Source organism: Rhinolophus sinicus, linkage group LG09 (assembly GCF_036562045.2).
Source record: "Rhinolophus sinicus isolate RSC01 linkage group LG09, ASM3656204v1, whole genome shotgun sequence".
Classification (NCBI taxonomy): Eukaryota; Metazoa; Chordata; class Mammalia; order Chiroptera; family Rhinolophidae; genus Rhinolophus; species Rhinolophus sinicus.
In genome coordinates this window covers 56,177,245-56,202,434 of record NC_133758.1, presented here as the reverse complement: position 1 = coordinate 56,202,434, position 25,190 = coordinate 56,177,245, and the positions used below count along the sequence as shown (strand labels likewise).

The following is a 25,190-nucleotide window of genomic DNA, read 5'->3' as shown; positions in this document are numbered from 1 at the left end:
GGGTACCTTCATCTGTTAACACTATCCGACTAAGTTGCCCTCTCCATTGGAGTAAAGCTTCTGTACGAATGGTAGGGACATCTAACCAACCAATGTCTGTTTAAGTCAGAGCCTATTTCTCTCCAGCTAGGAAATGTTAAAGGGCAACATCTATTTTTACCATTCAGATCTGCCCCAAGTCACCTGATAGTGTGAGACTTTCTAACCAATAATGCTCATACTGGGTGAAATGTATTTAGAATCAATGAATCAGATTGAGAAAATAATGATTTTAAAATAAACTACATGAGAGGAAATTCGTCTGAATGTTGCAGGATGTTACAACTTTAGGCTTTTCCCAGTACAGAGATTGGCGAGATTAAGTCAGCCTCTTTTATTAAAATAACTATTGATAATACTTTGCCTCTACCTAATATTTGCCAATATCCTTTGAGGCCTGATGCACTAGCTGGAATTAGCTCATTACACAAGATTACCTTTAAAAGGGGGGCTTATAATTCCATGTATGAACACCTGTAATTCTCCTATCCTTCCAGTAAAGAAACCCAGTGGGAAAGGATGGAGATTTGCACAGGATCTCAGAGCTATAAATAGATATCCTGTGGTCCCAAATCCACATACCGTATTATCAGCTATTCCTGTGTGTATTGCCAATATTTTTCAGTGATAGATTTATGGAGTGCTTTTCCAGCATTCCTGTGGAAAAAACAAACAAACAAACAAACAAACAAAACAAACAAACATAGAAAAGGAAATACTTCTTTGCTTTTCCACCTGGGAAGATCAGAGTTTACTTGGACAGTAATGCATGTCCCAGGGGTATACAGAGAGTACCACCTATTTCTCTCAGATGCTAAAAGCTGATGTGAATAATGTGGAACTTCCCAGAAATTCTACTCTAATCCAATATGTGGATGATTTACTCTTGTGCTCTAGGACATAATACTGTGTTTCCCCAAAAATAAGACCTAGCCGGACAATCAGCTCTAATGTGTCTGTCTTTTGGAGCAAAAATTAATATAAGCCCGGTCTTATGTAAGACTCGGTCTTATATTATAGTAAAATAAGACCCAGTATTATATTATATTATATTATATTATATTATATTATATTATATTATATTATATTATATTATATTATATTATATTATATTATTTATTATATTATATTATAATATTATATTAAAGACCAGGTTTTATATTAGAGTAAAATAAGACCGGGTCTTATATTAATATTTGTTCCAAAAGACGCATTAGAGCTGATTGTTTGGCTAGGTCTTATTTTTGGGGAAACACGGTAGATTCCTAAGAGGACACAGCTTATCTATTACAATAGCTAGTCACAAAAGACATAAGATCTCAAAGGACAAGCTTTGATTCTGTTTACACCACATAAAATACCTTGGTTATCTCATATCTAAAGATAGGCTACTAATTAACCGTGAAAGACTGAGAGGAATAGTATCCTTTCCTCTTCCAAGAACACAAACAAAAACAGCTTAAGGAATTCCTGGGTCTGGCTAGATGCTGTCTCAATTAGGTTCCAAATTTTTCATTAAGGCCCAGCCTCTATAGATCTTATTAAAATCAGATCTATCTGATCTAATTCAATGGAACCCTGAAGGGAAAGAACCTGAAGAAGCTCTAGACAATTAAACTCAGTAGTTAAAGGGCACTCTCCCTGCAGGACAGCCATCTCTGCTACAGTCATGTTATGCAAACAAACAGAAGAAATAGTTAGTTATAGGCACTCCTATATTTACTCATTCTGTTGAATCAGTGCTGAACTCTCATCACATTCAACACTTCTGTCAGTTGACTGGCTTCTCATAAAGCACTCTTGCTTTCTGCACCTGTTACTTTAAGTCAATAACGGTCTTAACCCAGCAACTTTATTACCCTCTTAACAGGATGAAGACATCCACAGTTATGTTTTGCTTACTGATCACCCTCTTGTTTCTAGGAATGATTTATAGAAAACCCTTATTGATAATGTGGACTCTTATCTGAAAGATGAACGGGGACATTACCAAGTTGGATATGCAATAACTTCCATGGTAAACATAAACTAAAGTTTCTTATTTACCTGAATAAGATTGGCCCAACAAGCTGAATTAATTGATCTAACAGGAGCTTGTAAATGAGCCAAAGATCAAATTGGCAATATTTATACTTACACTTGCGATACCTTTGGTGTAGCTCACAACTTCAAAATGATATAGAAGTGAGGCTTCTTAACTTCCTCATGGCAGCCCACAAGAATGGAAAACAGGTTGCAGAATTAAAAATATATGTCATACAGCAACCGAAACAATTGGCAATTATCAAAATTCCAGGACATTCTAAGGCTGCCACCATGGAAGCAAAAGAAAATAATTTAGCTGATATTGCAGCTAGACCAGCAACAATAAACAGCCGAATTATGCAGACTTGAAAATGTTTCTTCTCCCTATTAAATCAATAAAAGATTCTCTTTTACAGTTCCAATGGACAGCTGCAGTAGAAGAAAAGAAAATATAGCAACAAAAAGGAGGACACTTTATTTAAACCCAAACAGATATAACTTAGCATGTACATGAGCTAATTGCACTGGGGTCTTGAAAAGACGATTTCATGGAGTAAAGAATATTGGAAACCTTTTCCTACTGTAGCTCATAAAGTGTATAGCAGATGTTCTATCTGTCCAAGATATAACCCTGGAAAAACACTCCATGGGTCCCAAGGACATTTCCCACTTCATTTAGGTCCATTTGAGGTATGGTAATTGGATTTTATCCCAATGCCAACCATCTCAGGATAGAAATATGTGTTCATCATGATTTGTATGTTGTTTCACTGGTTTGAGACATTCCCTTGCAGGAGAACAACAGCCTTAATGGTAAGTAAGTTATTTAAAATATAATAATCCCCAACTGGAGAATTCCCTGTGAGTTGCATGGTGACAGAGGGACTCATTTCACTGGGCCAATAATTCAATCTATTTGTAATATTTGGCCTATTTTACAGCATTTTCATTACGTTTATCACCCTAGTCCTCTGGATTGGTGGAATGTACAAATGGTACAATTAAAACTCAACTATGTAAATTTTCAGAAGCTTTTAATCTCCCTTGGCCAAAAGCTCTCTGTATGAGTGTTTCTCAACCTGACTAAACACAGGCTTTTTCCTCATTAGTCATTGTTCACCCTATGCAAAATGACATATGAACCAACCTTACTAAAAGGAGACATTCTACTTTATTATCAAGGACTTATCTTAAGGAAATTAATAAATTAGTAACTGATTCACTTCAGTGTGCTTTTGGGAGACAAGGACTTCAAAGACCACGACTCACAACCAGGAAATTTTGTCCATTGAACAAGACGTCAATTAAAGACTTTCTAACCTTGTTGGAAGGGACCTATCAGTGGATATCAGAGACTCCTTGAGGATGAGAAGCCACCCACATCAGGATTAGACAGCTATCCCAAGACATCAAGAACGCCTACATAATTGATATTGAACTTAAAATAACCATTTGTTTGATTGTCTTTACCTATCTGCTAATAATATTAGTAATAATGATAGTTATACTTGTTCTTTAGGTTTTTCTCAAACCCTATACTTATATAGCCCAACTGTTAATAATTGCTAAAGTTATATAAGATAACTTATATTATCAATAATACTATCTTCATGGTTTTGAAATTTAGAAGGAATGTTATTGTAGAAGGAAGAAAAGGGATGTGTTGTGTTTTTGGGAGAAGTTTAAAGGAAGTAGTTTGTCCTATAAGCTGATTATTTCTGAATGAGGAAAAGGAGACAAACTGAGAAGGACAAGTGAAGTTGTAGAGGTTAGTGGAAAAGAAATATTGAGAAAGAAATTGTATACATACATATTAGAGTTCAATTATGCTTACCCCCTAACTCAACAAAGACTACTAACTATATTAATTCAGATAGAAGCTGAATTTTATATATATATATATATATATATATATATATATATATATATATATATATATATATATCCCTCTATAATGGCTGCTGAAGTACACAAAATTTATTTATGAAACCCTTACTGTCCTCCTGGTAGAAATTTTTAGGTAGTAATTGTAATTTACACCATTGTGTTCTTACAGCCTTGGCCCGTATTAAACCTTAAAGTTACAGTTCCCAGTGATACAACTAGCAGAAATCAGATTAATGAATGACACTTGAGTGCTGGTGAGTAGACAGGCCGTATTAACTAAAAAAGGTGAATGGTTATGTCTCCAATCTATATGGAATTCTCAGTTCACCCAATCCTGGCCTATCATATCCACCCCAACAAACAGCAGTAAATGGTATATGTGAAGGGGACATTTTTGTTGGGAGGGGTTAGAAAATTTTTCTATCATACTAACTGATTTCTATTGTAATAACACCAGGTTTACAGTAAATGCTATAGGAATATGGTGTAATATTGAAATCATAGGCAAATTAACTTTTCCTAAGGTTAATGAAACCTATGATAACATTGATACTGAAAATCCAATGTATTGGGAAGTTGAGCTTAATCCTCCCCATGAAGTTATTTCTATGGAAACTAATTGGCCAGAAGAAAAATTAGAACTTCTATATCATGAAATAATAGAGAGTCTGAATTCATCTGGCCAAACTTATCATAAAGTAGAAATAGCAGTAGACGAGGGAAGAAAACATAGTATTAGCTTACTAATGCATATAAAGGGTTCTTTGGTTGGTTAGGATTTTTGCTTTCCTTACAGTCATACTTGGCTAATAGTGGATTTTTCTGCTCTTAATCGGTGTTACTGGTTTAATACTATTGCTATTGGTCCTAGTTTGTAAATGTTATACTCGATACAAAAAGCAACATAAGACAGACAGAGGAAAAAACTTGGATCATAATAGCTCAAAGATTAAAAATGATCCAGAATTAAGATTGCAAAGTTTTTGGAACACTGGTGCTAACCTTTTTTAATATCACAGGTATTATGCATTATGAATTTGTACCAACCGAACAGTTAACCAAGTTTACCATTCGGAAGTGCTGAAAAGGCTGTGTGAAAAAGCTAGACGACCTGAACTTTTCACCAACAATTCAGGGCTCTTACATCACGACAATGCGCCAGCTCACACAGCACTGTCTCTGAGGGAGTTTTTAGCCAGTAAACAAATAACTGTATTGAAACACCCTCCCTACTCACCTGATCTGGCCCCCAATGACTTCTTTCTTTACTGAAGAGAAAGGCAATATTAAAAGGAAGGCATTTTGATGACTGGTAACCTACAGAAAAATAAATGCAATTGACAAATAAGTACATGATAGGATGTTTGATCTTATAAATATTCAGGAAAATTAAAATAACCATGGATTCTATTTATGCTGGCTAAATTGAAAAAATGTAAAAGATGGATCACATCTAATGTGGGGAAATGGCTGCTGTCATCACTGTTGATAGCAGCACAGTTGTTTTTCAGAGGATAATTTGGAAGAATTTATCAAAATTTAAAATGTGCCTGCTCTTTGACCCTACAAACTCATCATTTATATCAGTTTATATCCATTGCCCATTTTTCTACTGAAATTTTTATCTTTTACTCACTAATTTATGTAACAATTCTATTCATTCCAGATATATTTGACTTATTATGTTTTACATTTCTCTTCATGCCTAATGCTTGTCTTTCTAACTTTATTTATGTCTTCTTAAAAAAAAGTTTTTAAAAGTTGGTGTCAAACATATCTGTCATTTCCATCATGTCTTCTGTTTTGTTGTTTCTTATACTTTAATAATCAAGTGTGTATGGTTGGCTCTTCAATCTAGAATGAATTTTGTGTGTATGGTGGGAGGTAAATCTCTTATCTTTCCTACTTTGTCATATGAATAACCAGTTGTCCTACTGCCAGGTATGAAAAGTATGTTACATTAAATCCCCATATATACTTGGGCCCTTTTCTAGAATCTTTATTCTGCTTCATGACTTATTTGCCTTTGTCTGTTCTAATACCACATTTTAAAACTTCGGTCAGCAGAGTAACAGCCCCCCAAAGATCTCACATCCTAATCTACAGAACCTGGAAATATGTTCCCTCATATGCAAAAAGGACTCTTTGCAGGTGTGATTAAGGTAAGAATCTTTTAAAAAATATATTTAATTACAGCAAACATTCAATATTATATTAGTTTCAAATGTACAGTATAGTGGTCAGACATTTATATAATTTATGAAGTGATCCCCCTGATAAGTCTTGCACCCACCTGACACTATATATAGTTATTAAAAAATTATTGGCTATATTCCCTATGCTGTACCTTACATCCCCATGACTATTTTGTAACTACCAATTTATTCTTCTTAAACCCTTTGCCCTTTTCCCCTAACCCCTTAATCCCCCTCCCATCTGGCAACTATCAGTTTGTTCGCTGTAGCTATGAATCTGTTTCTGTTTTCTTTGCTTGTTTATTTTGTTCTTTTGATTTCATTTGTGTGTGGAATCTACATATAAGTGAACTCATATGGTATTTGTTTTTCTCTTATTTCACTTAACGTAATACCCTTTTGTTGCTTTCTTATTCTCATGCTCTCTTCTCTTATTTGTTAATGACTGTCTGTAGTATTGTATTTGGATTCCTTTCTCTTTATTTCCTGTCTATCTCTTGTAAATTTTGGTTTTGTGATTATCATCTGCTTCATATATACCAAGCTGTTTTTATAGCAGTCTATTTTAAGTTGAGGGTCACTTAAGTTTGAACGCATTTTAAAATTACAACCATTTTTACTAACCCTTCCATGTTTATGTTTTTGTCATTATTTTTTAATTCTTGTGTGTGTGTGTATATCCCTTAATTTACTGGTGTAATTACACATAATCTTTCTACTTTTGTCTTTTAACTTTTGTAATAGCTTTAGTGTAGGTTGATCCACTGTTTTTACTGTGTGTTTGCCTTTGTCAGTGAGAATATTTTTCTTTGTGATACTTTCTTATTTATATTTAAATTCTTTTTCTTAAAGAAGTCCCTGTGTATCCCTTGAGATACTGGTTAGATGGTGATGAACTCCTTTAGCTGTTTCTTGTCGGTGAAGCTCTTAATCTCTCCTTTGATGCTAAATGATAGACTTGCTGGGTAGAGTAATCTTGGTTGTAGGTCCTTCCTTTTCATAACTGAATATTTTGTGCTAAACTCTTCTGGCCTGCAAAGTTTTTGCTGAGAAATTGATAACAGCCTTAAGGGAGCTCCCAAACTGCTTCTCTCTTGCTGCTTTTAAGATTCTCTGTCTTCGAGGGTTACATACAAGGGAACTCCCATAAGAATATCAAATGACTTTTCTGCAGAAACATTGAAGGCTAGGAGGGAGTGGCAGGAGATACTCAAAGTGATGGAAAACAAAGGCCTACAAGCTAGATTGCTTTATCCAGCAAGGCTATCATTTAAAGTTGATGGAGAGATAAAGAGCTTCCCAGAAAAGAATAAGCTAAAGGAATTTATTACCACCAAGCCAGCATTGCAAGAAATACTAAAAGGACTTCTGTAAATAGAAGAAAGATGAAAACAATCTAACTACAAATTTAAAAATGGCAATAACTATGTACCTATCAATAATCACTTTAAATGTAAATGGATTAAATGCTCCAATCAAGAGACATAGGGTGGCTGAGTGGATAAGAAAGCAAGACCCTTGTATATGCTGTATACAAGAGACTCACCTCAGATCAAAAGACACACACAGGCTGAAAGTGAAGGGTTGGAGTAAGATATTTCATGCAAATGGAAATGAGAAAAAAGCTGGAGTTGCAATACTTATTTCTGACAAAATAGACTTTAAAATGAAGAAACTATTAAAAGACAAAGACGGGTACTATATAATAATAAAGGGATGGATCCGACAAGAGGACATAACCCTATTAAACATCTACGCACCCAACATAGGAGCACCTAAATATATAAAACAGATATTGACTGACATAAAGACAGAGATCAACAGTAACACTATCATAGTAGGGGACTTCAACACACCTCTGACAACAAGGGACAGGTCTTCCAGACAGAAAATCAATATGGAAACAACAGCCTTAAATGATACATTGGACCACTTGGATTTAATCGATATTTTCAGAGCATTTCACCCCAATGCTGCAGAATACACATTCTTCTCAAGCACACATGGAACATTTTCCAAGATAGACCATACGTTAGGCCACAAAACAAGTCTTGATAAATTTAAGAAAATTGAAATCATACCAATTGTCTTCTCTGACCACAGTGCTATGAAATTAGAAATGAATTACAGGAAAAAAACTGGAAGACACACAAATTCATGGAGGCTGAGTAACACGTTACTAAATAATGAATGGGTCAAGCAAGAGATCAAGGGAGAAATCAAAAGATATCTCGAGACAAACGAAAATGAAAACACGATGGCCCAAAATCTATGGGATGGCACAAAAACAGTCCTAAGAGGGAAATTCATAGCATTGCAGGCCTACCTAAAGAAACAAGAAACATCACTAATCAACAGTTTATCTTCACACTTAAGGGATCTGGAAAAAGAACAGCAAAATAAGCCCAAAGGGAGTACAAGAAAGGAGATAATAAAGATCAGAGCGGAGATAAGTGAAATAGAAACCAGAAAAACAATACAAAAGATCAATGAATCCAAGAGTTGGTTCTTAGAGAAGATAAACAAAATCGACAAACCTTTAGCCAGACTCATTAAAAAAAGAGAGAGAGGACCCAAATTAATAAAATCAGAAATGAAAGAGAAGTGACAACAGACACTGCAGAAATACAAAAAATTTAAAGAAATTACTATGAGCAACTATATGCCAACAAATTTGACAATCTGGAAGAAATGGACAATTTTCTAGAGGTGTACAACCTTCCAAGACTAACTCAAGAAGAAACAGAAAACCTGTATAGACTGATTACCACCAGGGAAATTGAATCAGTAATCAACAATCTCCCAACAAACAAAAGCCCTGGACCAGATGGCTTTACAGGTGAATTTTACAAGACGTTCAAAAAAGAATTATCACCAATTCTCCTCAAGCTCTTCCAAAAAATCTAGCAGGAGGGAAGACTCCCAAACACTTTTTATGAAGCCACTATCACCCTGATCCCAAAATCAGACAAAGACACCACAAAAAAAGAAAACTACAGGCTGATATCGCTAATGAACATAGATGCAAAAATCCTCTACGAAATATTAGTGAATAGAATTCAGCAATACATTAAAAAGATCATACACCATGATCAAGTGGGATTCATCCCTGGTATGCAAGGGTGGTTCAACATCTGCAAATCAATTACTGTGATACACCACATTAATAAAATGAAAAATAAAAATCATATGATCATATCAATAGATACAGAAAAAGCATTTGATGAAATCCAGCAGCCATTTATCATAAAAACCCTTATGAAAGTGGGAATAAAGGGATCATATCTCAACATAATAAAGGCCATATATGATAAACCCACAGCTAACATCATACTCAATGGAGAAAAGCTAAAACCATTCCCCTTAAGATCAGGAACAAGACAAGGTTGCCCATTTTTTCCACTTCTATTGAACATAGTGCTGGAAGTTCTAGCCACAGCAATCAGACAAGAAAAAGAAATAAAAGGCATCCAAATCGGTAAGGAGGAAGTAAAATTGTTATTATATGCAGATGATATGATACTATATATAGAGAACCCTAAAGACTCCACCAAGAAACTATTAGAGCTGATAGATGAATTTAGTAAAGTAGCAGGATACAAAATTAATATTCAGAAATCAGTTGCATTTGTATATACCAATAATAAAACATCAGAAGGAGAAATTAAAAAAGCAATCCCATTTACAATTGCTCCAAAGACTATAAAATACCTGGGAATAAATTTAACCAAAGAAGTAAAAGATCTGTACTCAGAAAATTATAAGACACTGAAGAAAGAAATGAAAGAAGATACAAATAGATGGAAACACATACCATGTTCATGGATAGGAAGAATTAATATAGTTAAAATGTCCATACTGCCTAAGGCAATATACATATTCAACACAATTCCTATCAAACTACCAACGACGTTTTTCACAGAAATAGAACATATAATCCTAAAATTTATATGGGACCATAAAAGACCCTGGATAGCCTCAGCAATCTTGAGAAATAAGAACAAAGTGGGAGGTATAACAATACCTGACATCAAATTATACTACAAGGCTACAGTAATCAAAACAGCATGGTACTGGCATAAAAACAGACACATAGATCAATGGAACAGAATAGAGAGTCCAGAAATAAATCCATGCCTATATGGCCATTTAATCTGCGACAATGGAAGCAAGAATGTACAGTGGGGTAAAGACAGTGTATTCAATAAATGGTGTTGGGAAACTTGGACAGACACGTAAAACAATGAAGCTGGACCACCTCCTTACACCATATACAAAAATAAATTCAAAATGGCTTAAAGACTTGAATGTAAGATCTGAAACCATAAAATTCCTAGAAGAAAATATGGGAAGAAACTTCACAGACATTACCCGGAGTAAGATTTTTACTGATATATCCCCTCGCACGAGGGAAGTAAGAGAAAAAATAAACATGTGGGATTGCATCAAACTAAAAAGTTTTTTCACAGCAAAGGAGACCATCAATAAAACAAAAAGGGATCCTACTGAATGGGGAAAGATATTTACCAATAATATATCAGATAAGGGGTTAATATCACAAATTTATAAAAAACTCACTCAACTCCAAAAAAAACAAACAACCCAATTAAAAAATGGGCAGAGGACATGAAGAGACATTTTTCTAAAAAGGACATACAGATGGCAAACAGACATATGAAGAAATGCTCAACCTCACTAACCATCAGAGAAATGCAAATAAAAACCACAATGAGATACCACCTCACTCCAGTCAAAATGGCTATCACCAATAAATCAACAAACAACAAGTGCTGGCGCGGATGTGGAGAAAAGGGAACGCTTGTGAACTGTTGGTGGGAATGCAGATTGGTTCAGCCACTATGGAAAACAGTATGGAGGTATCTCAAAAGTGTGAAAATGGAACTACCTTATGATCCAGCAATCCCACTCCTAGGTATCTATCCGGAGAAATCCAAAATTCTAATTCAAAACTCTTTATGCAGGGCCGGCCCGGTGGCTCAGGCAGTTAGAGCTCCGTGCTCCTAACTCTGAAGGCTGCCAGTTCTATTCCCACATGGGCCAGTGGGCTCTCAACCACAAGGTTGCCAGTTCAATTCCTCGAGTTCCGCAAGGGATGGTGGGCTCTGCCCCCTGCAACTAAGATTGAACCCAGCACCTTGATCTGAGCTGCCTTGGGGATGGCTCAGTTGTTGGTTGGAGTGCGGGCTCTCAATCACAAGGTTGCCAGTTTAATTCCTCGACTCCCACAAGGGATGGTGGGCTCCACCCCCTGCAACTAAAAAATTGAACACGGCACCTTGAGCTGAGCTGCCTCTGAGCTCCCGGATGGCTCAGTTGGTTGGAGTGTGTCCTCTCAACCACAAGGTTGCCGGTTCGGCTCCCGCAAGGGATGGTGGGCTGTGCCCCCTGCAACTAGCAACGGCAACTGGACCTGGAGCTGAGCTGCGCCCTCCACAACTAAGACTGAAAGAACAACTTGAAGCTGAACAGAATCCTCCACAACTAAGATTGAAAGGACAAAAACTTGACTTGGAGAAAAGTCCTGGAAGTGCACAGTGTTCCCCAATAAAGTCCTGTTCCCCATCCCCAATAAAATCTTTATGCACTCCTATGTTTATTGCAGCACTATACACAATAGCCAAGACATGGAAACAACCGAAATGCCCACCAGTAGATGACTGGATTAAGAAACTGGTACATTTATAAAATGGAGTATTACGCAGCCATAAAGAAGAAGAAAAATCTTACCATTTGCAACAACATGGATGGACCTAGAGAACATTATGTTAAGTGAAATAAGTCAGACAGAGAAAGACAAATACCATATGATCTCACTTATATGCGGAATCTAAAGAAAAGAATAAGTGAATGAACTAATTAGAAACAGTTTTGGAGACATAGAGGAAAAACTGAGGGTTGCTAGATGGGAGGGGGGTTGGGGATAAGGGGGAAGGTGAGGGGTTTAGAAAATAGTCAGTATCCACAAGATGGCCATGGGGTTTTGAAAATTAATTTGGGGAACGTAATCAATAATCTAAAGATTTTGTAGGGTATCCGATGGACACGTGTCCCATTTGGGAGACCACCTCAGGGATGATGTAGATGCCTGATCTCTGCACTGTACACCTGAGGTGAACAATAATGAATGCCAACTGTGATTTTATATATATATATATATATATATATATATATATATATTTATATATTTATATTTATATTTATATATACATACATATATATGTATATATATATATGTATGTATATGGTTACAGGAAGCGGAGTACAGCATTAGGAATAGAGATAGTGGAAATGTAATGGCTCCATGCAATGTCAGAGGATAGTGGATGGGGGGAGGGGGGTTCACACAGTGTGAGGGATATAAATGATAAATGTCTAAGTATTGCTTTGTCTTGTTCACCTGAAACTAATAACATAAAAAAAAAAAAAAAGATTCTCTGTCTTCAATCTTGGACGTTTTAATTATGATGTGTCTTGGTGTGGGCCTCTTTGGGTTCATCTTGTTGGGACTCTGCACTTCCTGGTCTTGTTTATGTATCTCCTTCTCTAGGTGAGGGAACTTTTCAGTCGTTATTTCTTCAAATAGTTTTTTTTTTTTTAATTTATTTTTAAAATTTATTGGGGTGACAATTGTTAGTAAAATTAGATAGATTTCAGGTGTACAATTCTGTATTACATCATCTATAAATCCCATTGTGTGTTCACCACCCAGAGTCAGTTCTCCTTCCATCACCATATATTTGATCCCCCTTACCCTCATCTCCCACCCCCCACCCCCCTTACCCTCTGGTAACAACTAAACTATTGTCTGTGTCTATGAGTTTCTGTTTCTCATTTGTTTGTCTTGTTCTTTTGTTGTTTTTGGTTTATATACCACCAGAATATACAAGGAACTCATGCAACTCAACAACAAAAAAACAAACAACCCAATTGAAAACGGGCAGAGGACCTGAAGAGACAGTTCTCCAAAGAGGACATACAAATGGCAAATAGACATATGAAAAAATGCTCAACATCACTAATCATCAGAGAAATGCAAATAAAAACCACAATGAGATATCACCTCACCCCAGTCAAATAGTTTTTTAATTCCTTGCTTTCTCTCTCTTCTCCTTCTGGTACCCCTATGATGTGAACGTTGTTATGCTAGATGTTTTCCCAAAGGCCCCTTAAACTATCCTCATATTTTTAAAATTCTTTTTTCTTTCTTCTGTTCTGATTAGGTGTTTTCTGCTACCTTATTTTGCAAATCACTAATTCAGTCCTCTTCTTCATCCAATCTGCTGTTTATTCCCTCTAATGCATTCTTCATTTCTGACTGGTTCTTTTGTTTTGTATTGCATCTCCTTTTTTATGTTTCCTACCTCTTTGCTGAGTACTCAAAGAGTTCATCTACTCTTCCCCTAAGTTCATTGTGTATTCTCATAATCAATGTTTTGAACTCAGCATCTGGTACATTGCTTGCCTCCAATTTTTTTGTTTGTTTGTTTTTTTGTTATTTTTCTGGAGTTTTGTCTTCTTCTTTCATTGGGGAGATGTTTCTTTGTTTCTTCATTTTAGCTACCTCCCATGTTTGTTTCTATGTATTAGTAAGTCTATTACATGTCCCAGTCTTGGCAGAGTGGCCTTATGTAGTAGGTGTCCTGTGGGGCCCAGTGGCAAGTCTGCCTGGTCACCTGAGCTCGGTGCTCCAGGTATGTCCCTTGTGTGGGTTGTGTGTACCCTCCTGTTGTAGTTGAGCCTTGATTGCTGTTGGTATGTCAGTGGGTGAGACTGACCCTCAGGCTGACTGGCTGTGAGGACTGGCTATGAGTATGGTAAACAAACTGTTGTGCAGGGGCTGACCCCACAGAGTAGGATTTGCTTTAGCAGGGCTCTGGTGCCTGCTGAGTCCACCCTCTTGGTATGTCATTTGTGATGCTTATGGGATGGTGCTCTGGTATGATCTGGAGCCAGCCTCCAGGTGTGTTGGTTCTGGGGCCTCAGAGAAGGAGCTTTGGTGCAGGCCAAGTTTAGCTGCTGTCTGTGTTTGGCCTGAGGACATCTACAAAGTGATCTGCAGTTGGTAGCTACCCGTGCTGGGGTTGGAGGCATCTGGGAGAGGTTATGCTGTGAACCAAGGCCAGCTGCCACTAGTGCCAGGTTTGGGGGTGTTTAGCAAGAGGTACAGGGTAGGCCAAGGCCAGCTATTGCTGGTTTGAGGTTTGTGGGCCTTTGATTTTAGGAAAGTCTACAGCAGGCTGAGGCCTGTGGCTTTTGAGGAACAGTGCTAAAAGAGGTTGGGGTTGGTGTGTGAGTTCAGTAGGGTGGGGTCTCAGGGAATCACCAGGGTGGGGCAAGAGTGGTGTCAGCCAGGTTGATGGAGACTCAGATTTGGCGCCTGCCTGCACCTGCAGGCTAGGAGTTGGGGAGGGCTCAACAAAGGAACAATGGCATGTCTGTCCCAGAGGGAGCTGACCCTCCAGTCTTGCCCTAAAGCTGGACAATTCAGTTCCTTCCCGTATGTCTCTGGTACTTTCCAAGCTGCTGTCCCTTTGCTGGAGCTCAGGACAAGTGTTTGTGAGTAAGTGAGTCTGTGCTCCAGCCCTTTAAGAGGGCACCCGTGACTATACCAGCCCTCCACCTTACCTGGACAGTGTCCTCACTGATTTTCACTGCCAGCTGTTTTGGTGATTCCTCTTCCTGGAACTGGTGTTCTGGGCTGGGGAGTCTGGTGTGGGCCTGGAACCCCTTGCTCCTCAGTGGGGACCTCCACTACCAAGATATCCCTCCCAATTCTTAATTGCCATATGTGGGTGTGGGATCAGCTTGTTTTACATCTCTGCTCCTCTTTCCAATCTCAATGTGACTTATTGTTTATATCTTTTATTATAGGAGTTCTATTAAGCTAGTCTTCAGGTGATTCTCAAGTGTGGTTGGCCTGTAATTTGTTGTAATTTTGATGTGGTTGTGGGAGGAGGCAAGCACAGTGTTTACCTACTCTATCATTTTGACTGGAAGTACTTAAGAATTTTGACCTAGGGAGATGATCCTGGAATATCTGGTGGGTCTGATGTCATCACAAGGTTCCTTACAAGAGGGTCAGATGGAGGTGTGACAATGGAGACAGAGAGCTGAGGGAGAGACTGGAAGATGCTACCCTGTTTGCTGTAAAGATGGAGGAAGGACCATGATCCAAGGACTGCAGATGGCCTCTGGGAGCTGAAAAAGGCAAGGGATTCTGTTCTAGAGCCTCTGGAAGAAGCATTATTCTACTGATACCATCATTTTAGGACTTCTGGCCTTCAGAACTGTAAAAAGGTGAATTTTTGTTGTTTTAAGTCACCATGTTCACTGTAATTTGTTACAGCAGCAGTAGGAAATTAATCTAGGTACCAACAGAAGAATTTTTTAAAAATGTAAGTCCCAAACCTGATTTGTAGAAGAGATGGAAGAAGGGAAGAAGGGATGGTAACTGAAGCTCTTTTCTAACAGGGGATCAGACATAGATTACTTCACATTTCAACTATACTTATGGATGGAATCATTGGAAGGATTAAAACCCAGGAGTTTAAAAAGGCATCCCCTGGATAAGTGCTGGGAGAAGCTGGCAGAGCTGTCACCATACCACATTTGCTCTTTGGTACACATGGGTTGGTTATCATCTGACCTCCGGAAAATGCACTTTAAAACATGATCTTCACAAGTGCTCCAGATACGTGCACAGTGTGCTCTTGGGATGGGTCCACAGAAGCCTGGAGGCCATGGAACAAACAGCAGGCAAACCTGGGCTGCAGCCACCCACAGAGAGAACATCATGCCTGGGCCCCCAACAGCGGGAAGAAAGTCCAGTGGGGCAGGTGCAGGTATGTATATGGCAAGACAGAGATATCCGGACAGGCTGACACCCCTCCTCTTTCCCAGGGAGACTTTTGTCTCCACCCAGACCTGAGGGATCAGAGATGGTCCCGGCCCCAGCAACCTGCAGCCCTGGACTACCTGTGTACTCCTTGGATAACATTCTGGAATTATGCATGCATGTTTTATACACCTTCTGTATGCATTCTAGATCTCTGTGTATGCTGGGCCGAGCTCTGATCAGAGCAAGAGGCCAGGATACCCCCAGATGTGGTTTCTCAAGTGTTTCCCTCTCCTCAAAAGTCTCAGTTTCTTCATCTGTCAATAGAGGGCACGGGTTGACAAGGACACTTGGTGATACAAACTTTAGGTTCTTAGGGAGTCAAATGGAGATTATTCCTCTGTGGACCTCCCCAATGGACATTGAAGGACTTGGTTCTCACCTGGGTGTCTGATGTTGAGAGTTCTGTAAAGACACAGACAGAGGCTTTGCCACAGTTCCACTCTTTCTGGCTGTCTCATGAGTGGGACAAATGCCTCCCTGAGTTCTAGTTTACTCACTTGCCCAACGGGATGCTAATAATACCCCCTGGCCTTCGTTATAGGGCTGAGAGTCAAATGAAGTGATTGCAGTCCTTCCAGTGTACACTGGAGGTCTGTGTGAACAGAAGGGGCCAGGTGCCACCCATCCCCAACCAAGTTCGCAGGCTCACCTGTGGAGAGTCTGAAGTCATATCCCAGATTTCATCAGAGGCTCTTCTCCAAACTCCACTTCCAGCAGAGTTGGGAAAGACCAAGGAAAATGGCCCCAAAGAACATCTCTGGATTTCACCAAGATTGCTTGAGAGAAAGGGTCCAGCACCCACTAGGTGGCTTTGGAGGTCCAGGGAACTTCCCTCTAGGCATCTGCTGCAGGGTTCCAGTGCAATGCTGCACACAAATGTGTGTATGTGCCTATGTGTGTGTAGTACTTGTGGCATATGTGCATGGGTGTGCATATGCATGCATGCCTGTGTGTGTGTGCAGCCAGATGATCTCAAGCATGTGTGCACAGGCATACATGCTCATCTGTGTGTGGGCACCTAGGGCTGCACTGAGTAGCCTACAAGGTCTAACAATTAAGTTCATGAACTTGTTGCAACGATGTTGCTAACTTTTTTTGATATCAGAGGGATTATTCATTATGAATTTGTAACAACTGGACAAACAGCTAACCAAGTTTACTATTTGGAAGTGCTGAAAAGGCTACATGAAAAAGTTAGACAACCTGAACTTTTCACCAATAATTCATGGCTCTTGCATCATGACATTGCACCAGCTCACATGGCACTGTCTGTGCGGGAGTTTTGAGACAGTAAACAAATAATTGTATTGGAACACCCTCCGTACTCACCTGATCTGTCCCCCAATGACTTTTTTCTTTACTCAAAGATAAAGGAAATATTGAAAGGAAGATATTTTCATGACATTCAGGACATCAAGGATAATACAATGACAGCTCTGATGGCCATTCCAGAAAAAGAGTTCCAAAATTGCTTAGAAGGGTGGACTAGGTGCTGGCATGGGTGCATAGCTTCCCAAGGGGAGTACTTCGAAAGTAACCATAGTGATATTCAGCAATGAGGTGTGTGGCACTTTTTCTAGTATGAGTTCATGAACTTAATTGTCCTACCTCATGCATACAGGTACACGTGGTTGCATGGACATTCATGTTTATGTCTGTGTACATGGAGAGTGTATGACAGCTTTGCTGCTAATTTCACCTCATGGTTACATTTTCTTTGGCTTTCAGGATTTAAAACAAAATCAGAACCACCATTTAAAAACCAGATTTCATGTAAAATGTAAAAACTTACATATTCAGCTTCTTTTGGAAAATGAGAAGGCAGTTCTTAGCCCTGTTCCTGAAGGGCACCCACCAACTATAGCCCATAGGCTCTGGCCCGCCGTACTCCTCTGGAGGCGTCATGTGAATTCCAGCTTGTCAGAAACCTCACGCTCCACTCATTTATGTTACCTCCCTCCTTAACCCCTATGGGAATTTGAATCCTTGGATAAAATCCCAACAATTTAGTAGCAAGCTTAACCTTATTCTACAGTGTGCCCATCCCAACCTGGTTAGGTTCCCCAACCCTGCCTCTATTCACCTTTAGCCACTTTGCCCACATTGTCACTCCATCCCTCTCCATGCTTCTTCTGATACTGTCTTCCTGGTCTGCTGTGCCCTTCTCACCCTCTGGCTTAGGTGAAGTCTGACTCTACCTTCAGTTCCACCTCTGAGAGGCCTTCCATGATCTCCCAACCACCAGTCACCCCTCCTCTGTGCTCCCTGGCTGGCTGTGTTTCATTGCTGATCCAACTGCTGGCAGGTGTGTAAAGAGGTTATTATCTAATGAATTGGGGCTAGAAGTCTTCCAAGGGAGAGAAATATCTTTGTTTGGTTAAGCCATGGTGTAAAAAGTGAGAGCATAATTGTGATCAGGACCCAAATAACTAAAATCAAATAAAGTACTCTTAAAACTCAACAATAAGAAAAAATTTTAAAAGCCTGATTAAAAAATGGGCCAAAGACCTGAACAGAGACCTCATCAAAGAAGATAGACAGATAGAGCAAATAAGCATATGAAAAGATGTTAACATCTTATGTCATCAGGGAAATAAGATTAAAACAACAATGAGATACCACAACCCACAAATTAGAATGCCCTAAATCCAGAACACTGACAACAGCAAATGCTGGAAAGGATATGGAGCAATAGGAACTTTCATCCACTGCTGGTGGGAATGCAAAATGTTACAGCTACTTTGGAAGACAGTTTCTTACAAAACTAAACATATTGTTACCGTGCGATCCAACAATAGCACTCTTTGGTATTTCCCCAATGATTGAAAACTTATGTCCACTCAAAAACCCACACATGGATGTTGATAGCAGTCTTATTCATAATTCCCAAAACTTGGAAGCAATCAAGATGTCCTTCAGTAAATGAATGGTTAAACAAACTGGTAAATCCAGGCAATGGAATAGTAGTTTGCGCTAAAAAGAAATGAACTATTAAGTCATGAAAAGACATAGAAGAAAGTTAAATGCATATTACTAAGTGAAAGAAACCTGAAAAGGCTACAAACTGTATGATTTCAACTATATGGCATTCTGGAAAAAGCAAAACTATGGAGACAATGAACAGACCAGTGGTTACCAGGGGTTGGGAGGAGGAGGGATGAATAGGTAGAGCACAGAGGACTTTTTAGGGCAGTGAAACTAGTCTGTACAATAATACAATGGTGGATAAATGTCCTTATACATTTTTCAAAACCCAAAGAATGTACCACACAAAGAGTGAACCCTAATGTAAACTATGGCCTTTGGATGATGCTGACGTGTTGGTATAGGTTCATCAATTGTAACAAATGCAGCACTTTGGTGGGGGATGTTGATAACAGGAGAGGTTGTATGTGTGTGGGGGCAGGACATTTAGTGGAAATGGCTGTACTTTCTGCTCAATTTTGCTGTGAAGCTAAAGTTGCTCTAAAAATAAAGTTTATTAATTAAAAGACCATAAAACAACAACAACAAAAAATAAGTTAAGTCATGCCTTAAAAGGGAGTTACATTCAAAAAACCACTTCAGAAGGTGAAGTCCCAATTAGCCAAAATTGCTTTTGAAAGAGTTCTTTAATTATCCATAAAGCAGAGTGCACCATGTGTACTGGCCACATTAGACACTGAAATCCGGTCTCTCTGTATGCCCATCATAGACACAATTCCCTTCACACTGAGTCAGATCCCATTTGCATTTTTTTCTTTTTTTAATTTATTGGGGTGACAATTGTTAGTAAAATTACATAGATTTCAGGTGTACAATTCTGTACCCATTTGCATTTAAATGCAACTAATCTTGTATGATAAACATGTCTTTCAACACTAGGATCACCATAAATGAGGGTGGAAATCATGCTGTAAGAACTGGTGTCAAGAGTGGGAAGAACACATCCAAGACACGTGAAAAGGAATAAAGGCAGGGGTTATCCCATACAATCTAAATTAGTATGTATTTTCTCTCTCAGAATCTCCCCAGCCCAGAGAATCTCCTATACATTTGGGTGACAGCAGGAAGAGAAATCCAAAGGGAGGAACTAGAGACGTAGAAGAAAGAGACTAAGTGATGGAACAATATTTCCAAGAAAGCAGAATTAGGAATACTGAGAGGATTTCTTCTCAAATAGGAGGGACCTGTCTTTCAGACAGTGGAGGAGGAGGATGGGTGCAGATGAAGACTGTGCACAAGTGGTAGTGGTAGGAAAGGGAGCTGAGTGTGTCCTTCCCTTGCTGTGACTGTCCCTCCCACCTCCATCCCACCCTCTACCCCCAAAATAAAGCCTCAGCTCTTAGGCTTTGCATGATGGGGATACTTCCAATGATGCTCTCACCACTCTACAACACACAATCTGGGCTTGGCCAGCTAGTCTGCTCCTCTCTTTTCAAGCCCATGTGTACAGGGCCTTTCCCACATTTGTGATTTTGTTCTGTTTCACCTATTTGGAATGCTCTTCACAAATGCTTTAGCCTGGCTTTCCCCCAAAACCTGGCCCCAAGACGAGGGTTTGAGTACAAGACATTTATTTGGGAGCTGGTACCAGAAAACAATGGTAGGGGAGTGGGAAAAGATAGGGTGGCCTAACACGTGGGCAACCAGGGCTCCATCCAGCAGGGGGATCTTGGGAAGAGGGCATGGACATGCGTTGGTCTCATTCACAGAGGGCTGAAGACACTAGCTCTCCTCACTTGGTGAGGGTCACTTAGTAGGCGTTCATCCTGTGGCACTTATTTTTTTTAAATAAAAATTTATTGGGGGTGACAATGGTCAACAAAAGTACACACATTTGAAGGAGTTATATGTTGGATTTACAATTATAAAATCAGATTGTGTATTTCATTATTAAATTCATATGCTCATAAAGCAAATGTGTCAAAATATTCCATCTAATACAAATATAAAGAGAAATAACATAGGCTATGTGTCAAAAGAAAAAAAATACATAGGTTTCAAGTGTACAATTCTATAATACATCATCTACATGTTGCATTATGTGTTCATCACCCAGACTCAGTTCTCCTTTCATCACCATATATTTTACCCCGTTTACCCTCTTGTACCATCCCCCTACCCCCTTACGCTCTGTAAACCACTAAACTGTTGTCTGTGTCTATGAGTTTTTGTTTCTTTACTTGTTTGTTTTGTTACTTTGTTGCTTTTAGTTTTATATCCCACATATGAGTGAAGTCATATGGTTCTCTACCTTTTCTGTCTCACTTATTTCACTTAGCATAATAATCTCAAGATCCATCCATGTTGTTGCAAATGGCAGTATTTCATCTCTTCTTATGGCCGAGTAGTATTCCTTTGTGTATATATACCACATCTTCTTTATCTAATCATCTTTCGAAGGACAGCAAATTTTGTGCACTGTAAATAATGCTGTCATGAACATCATAGTGCATATACCTTTACGGATAAATGTTTTCAGATTTTTGGGGTAGATCCCCAGGAGAGGGATTGCTGGGTCACATGGTAATTCTATTCGTAATTTTTTGAGGAACCTCCACACTGCCTTCCATAGGCGCTGCACCAATCTACATTCCCACCAACAGTGTATGAGAATTCCATTTTCTCCACAGCTTCTCCAACACGTTATTTGTCTTGTTGACGATAGCCATTCTAACTGGTGTGAGGTGATATCTCATAGCGGTTTTGATTTTCTTTCCCTGATAACTAGTAAAGTTGAGCATTTTTTCATATATCTGTTGGTCATTTGTATGGCTTCTTGGGAGAAGTGTCTGTTCATGTCCTCTGCCCATTTTTTAATTGGATTTTTTGTCTTTTTGTTGTTGAGTTGTATGAGTTCCTTACATATTTTGCATATTAGCCCCTTATCAGAGGCGTTGTCCCATTCGGCTGGTTGCCTCTTTGTTTTGTCGATGGTTTCTTTTGCTGATCAGAAGCTTTTTAGTTTGCTATACTTCCATTCATTTATTTTAGCTTTTACTTCCCTTGCCTTTGGAATCAAATTCATAAAATCCTCTTTGAACTCAAGATCCATAAGTTTAGTACCTATGCTTTCTTCTGTGCAGTTTATTGTTTCAGGTCTTATGTTTAGGTGTTTGATCCATTTTGAGTTAATTTTGGTACATGGTGACAGATAGCAGTCCAGTTTCATTCTTTTGTACGTGGCTATCCAATTCTCACAGCACCATTTATTGAAGAGGCTGTCTTTTCTCCATTGCATGTTTTTTGCTTCTTTGTCAAAAATTATCTGTCCATATTTATGTGGATTTATTTCTGGGTTTTCAATTCTATTCCATTGATCTGTATGTCTGTTTTCCTGCAAATACCATGCTGTTTTGATTATTGTCACTCTGAAGATTATTGTACAAGCTGAAGTCGGGGGTGTGACACCTCCAGCCTTACTCATTTCTCTTAGGATTTCTTTGGCTATTTGAAGTATTTTTTGATTCCATACAAATCTGATGATTTTTTTGTTCTATTTCTTTTAAAAAATGCCATGGGGATTGCATTAAGTCTGTATATTGCTTAGGTAATATGGCCATTTTAACAATGTTGATTCTTCCAATCCATGAACACAGAATGACACAGAATGTTTTTCCATTCCTTTGTGTCTTCCTCAATTTCTTTTTAAAATGTCTTACAGTTTTCAGTGTATAGGCTTTTTGCATCCTTTGTTTAGTCCTAGGTATTTTATTCTTTTTGTTGCAATTGCAAAAAGAATTGTGTTTTTTTTTTAAATTTCTTTTTCTGAAATTTCATTGTTAGTATATAGGAATGCAATGGATTTTGTACATTGATTTTGCAGCCAGCAAATTTACTGTATTTGTTTATTGTATCTAATAACTTTTTGGTGGAGTCTTCAGGGTTTTCTGTATAAAGAATCACGTCATCTGCAAAAAAAAGTGACAATTTAACTTGGTCATTTCCCTCTTATTACTGCTTTCACTGCATCCCAATAATTTTGATAAGATGTATTTTACTCTCATTTGTTTCTGTGTATCTTTTGAGCTCTCCCTTTGTTTCTTCTTTGACCCAGCCGTTCTTTAATAGCATGTTGTTTAATCTCCACATATTTGTGGTTTTTCCTGCTTTCTTTTCGCAGTTGATATCCTATTTCAAAGCCTTGTGATCAGAGAATATACTTGGCATGATTTCAGTCTTCTTAAACTTGCTGAGGCTAGTTTTATGTCCCAATATGTGGTCTATCCTTGAGAATATTCCATGCACAGTAGAAAAGAATGTATAGTTTGATGTTCTAGGATGAAGTGCTCTATAAATATCAACTATATCCATTTAGTCTAATGTGTCATTTAGGACTGACATTTCCTTACTTATTTTTCTGTTTGGATGATCTACCCATAGCTGTCAATGATGATTTAGGTCCCCTAGTATAATTGTGTTTTGGTCAATTTCTCCCTTTAGTTCTGTTAGTAGTCGCTTTGTATATTTTGGTGCTCCCTGATTGGAAGCATACATATTGATGTGTGTTATGTCTTCTTGATGTATTGTCCCCTTATCTTTATAAAATGTCCATCTTTGTGTCATGTTATCTTTTTTATCCTGAAGTCTGTTTCATCTGATTTAAGTATGGCTGCAGCTGATTTTCTCTGGATACCATTTGCTTGGAGTATCAATTTCCACCCTTTCACTTTGAGTCTATATTTGTCCTTATAGCTGAGATGCATCACTTTGAGGCAACACATGTTTGGGTTTTGTTTTTTGATCCAATCTGCTACTCTGTGCCTTTTTATTGGTGAGTTCAGTCCATTTATATTTAGGGTTATTATCGATATCTGAGGATTTCCTATTATTCTATTTTTTGTTTTCTGGTGGCTCAGTATCTCCATTGTTTCTTTGTCATTTTGTTGCTGTCTGTTATTTTAGTGTGGTGTTAGTCTATGATTTTTACCCCTGTTTCTTCTTTTTGTATGTTCTATATCTCCGTTCTCCGGATTTTTTTTTTGAGTGGTTCCCATTAAGTTTATGTAAAAGAAAATTTCGCACATACTGTAGTCCTTTCTTTTCAGCATGCTTCTTATCTCCACTCCTCTTTGCAGATTCAGGCCTTTATTTTCTCCTCTTTTATGGTTTTGTTGTCACAAGTTATTCCCACTTATGCTGTGAGTTGATTTCTGAGTTGCATAGCAAGTTATCTTTTTCTTCTTTTTTTCCTTTTTTTTCAAGTTTTTTTTCTTCTTTACCCTTTATGTTATGTTTAAGTGTATAGTGCCCTATTTTGCATAGGGGTTGGCATTTCCTGCATCTGTCTGTCTGTTCATAATACTGTTCATTGTTTTGTATTCTTTTGATTTTTTGTTTCAGGTTGAATAGTCTCCTTCAGTATTTCCTGTAATGCAGGTCATGTGCTAGAAAATTCCCTCAGCTTCTGTATGTCTGGAAAGGTCTTTATTCCTCCTTCATATCTAAAGGATATCTTTGCTGGATAGATTATTCTTGGCTCATAATTTCTCTCTTCAATAGTTTGAATATTTGATTCCACTCTCTCCTGGCTTGTAGAGTTTCTGCTGAAAACTCTGATGATAATCTAATGGACTTTCCTTTGTAGGTTACCGTCTTCTTTTCCCTGATGCCTTGAGGATTCTTTCTTTGTTGTTAATTTTTTATAGTTTCAATACAATGTGCCTTAGAGAAGGAGGTTGTCATTGAGGTAATTAGGTGTTCTATTTGCTTCTTGGATTCGAGGGTCCAGTTCTTTCCACAAGTTTGGGAAGTTCTCATCGACTATTTGTTTGAATATACTCTCTATTCCCTTCTCCCTTTCTTCCCCTTCACGTATGCCCATTATTCCTATATTGCTCTTTCTGATGGAGTCAGAAAGTTCTTGTAGAGTTCTTTCATTTCTTTTAACTCTTAAGTCTCTTTCTTCCATCTGTGTCATTTCCAGATTTCTGTCTTCGATGTCACTGATTCTTTCCTCCATCTGGTCACCTCTACTACTTAAGCTGACTGTTTCATTCTTCATTTCTTTTCTTGAGTTCTTAATCTCCAGAAATTCTATTTGGTCCTTTTTAAAAATTTCAATCTCTTTGGCAAGATCTTCATGTTGTTCTTTGATTGTGTTTCTGAGTTCATTAAACTGCCTATCTGTTTTCTTGCATCTC

General features: G+C 38.2%; 1 protein-coding gene across 4 annotated transcripts in view; it reads left to right on the top strand.

The window, feature by feature from the left end:
- The window catches only part of KLF15 (KLF transcription factor 15), a 68,536-nt gene that overhangs the window by 26,877 nt on the left and 16,469 nt on the right, over window positions 1-25,190 (top strand). The window contains exons 4-5 of one of the 4 annotated variants that reach the window (XR_012498809.1): window positions 1,963-6,113; window positions 13,045-18,370. The exons of 2 other annotated variants lie outside the window; for them this stretch is intronic. The gene's annotated coding sequence lies outside the window, so the exon portion shown is untranslated. Of the gene's footprint in view, window positions 1-1,962; window positions 6,114-13,044; window positions 18,371-25,190 lie in introns of those variants that run through there. One more of the 4 variants, XR_012498810.1, reaches the window with a different exon arrangement.